Source organism: Limulus polyphemus, unplaced genomic scaffold (genome assembly GCF_000517525.1).
Source record: "Limulus polyphemus unplaced genomic scaffold, Limulus_polyphemus-2.1.2 Scaffold3290, whole genome shotgun sequence".
In the NCBI taxonomy this organism is placed as follows: domain Eukaryota; kingdom Metazoa; phylum Arthropoda; class Merostomata; order Xiphosura; family Limulidae; genus Limulus; species Limulus polyphemus.
The window spans coordinates 125510-126973 of record NW_013668900.1 but is presented as its reverse complement, the minus strand read 5'-3'; the positions used below and the strand labels follow the sequence as shown (position 1 = coordinate 126973).

Genomic DNA, 1464 nt, shown 5'->3' with positions numbered 1-1464 from the left:
GCGTGTGTGTGTGTCTTAATAAAACTCTGAATAGCTTGAAAGTTTTTGTACTGTAGCTGTTTGTCATATCTTTTATATCATCTACTGCTTACTGTACTTCCCTTCTGTAAAAAGAAATAGTGTTACATTGTTGCACTATGCCCAACCAAAATAACAGGAACTCCAACCTAATAGTGTGATGCCTCACCAAGTACTTAAATGACAGCTTAAATGTTTTATGGCATGGATTTTACAAGTCTTGAAGATACAAATGTTTGACCTTTCACAATTTTTCAAGTAAAGCACTAGTAAAATGTCCAAGTTTGATGGCAGTGACCTTGATTACACATTTCATTGGCTTGCCACAGGAATGAATGATTTACATGTAGCTATGCAACAACAAACCTCATTTACCAAAGTTCTCTATGCATTACTTTGCATGACATGGGTGCTGCTTTACAGATGTTCATGGAATCCTTCAGGTGTTGAGCTGTGGCAAGCCTACATTAGACTGCACAGGCTTCAATAATACTTTACCAATGATTGAGTGTTTAGGTTATTCCACTGCAAACTGCTTGTACCAGATTTCATACAATTTGGTTAAATATTTTCACTGTGAAAAAGAAAAGAATGGGATATTGGTGATACACCTCTCATCATTATTAACCACACATTTCACTATTGGGTGATGTTTTCTAGGATGACAGTTATATATACTCAAGACACAATAGCCTTTGATTTCCCAGTCATTTCCAATGTTTTATTTATGGATGATCCTTTTAATGGGGCTCCAATAATAATGCCTCTTTCAAAGTTTATATCTATTGCACATCCTATCCAGTGGTGGATACATTTAAAATTATTAGGGGATGCCAAGATATAAAGATTGAAGCAGTATTGAAATAATATAGGGGAACCTTTTTTTTTGTTTACATATAATTCAGGAACTTTATCATAGAATTGTAGAAGTAAAACATTTTAAACATGGTATCAAACTGTTATGAAGCATAGTATCAAGTAAATGTTATGGTGCATCAAAATTATACATACTGCAAGTAATAAAAAATAATTGTAAATGTAAAATGATATAGGGATGGCAGTGCCAAAAAGAATGCAAACAAGAATATAGAGATGATACAGCTATACATAGATCATCCCTACACGACTTTTAATTTTAGAATTTAATGTTAAACTGTAAAATGCAGGAACACAAAATGGTTATAAGATAGGTCAATTTGACCGGCCTTGTAGTGAGAGTTTGTAATAATCAAGACATGTTTTGACTCAACTTGGTTTTCCTTGTGTGTACATCCTATGCTCTTAGTTACACTACACCAATGCTTACCCTGACATGACCGTGATATTATGATAAACAAACTGCATACCAACAGTCAGGAATATATAACTTCTAATTGCAGTAATATTAAAGTCAAGTATGCATTTTACAGTGTAACATTAAATTTTACTATTGAAAGTCCTATAGGG

The 1464-nt window shown here is 33.3% G+C and overlaps 1 protein-coding gene across 2 annotated transcripts in view; it reads left to right on the top strand.

Moving 5' to 3' along the window:
* The window catches only part of LOC106469084 (CCR4-NOT transcription complex subunit 2-like), a 40779-nt gene that overhangs the window by 459 nt on the left and 38856 nt on the right, over nucleotides 1-1464 (top strand). The window lies entirely within an intron of this gene.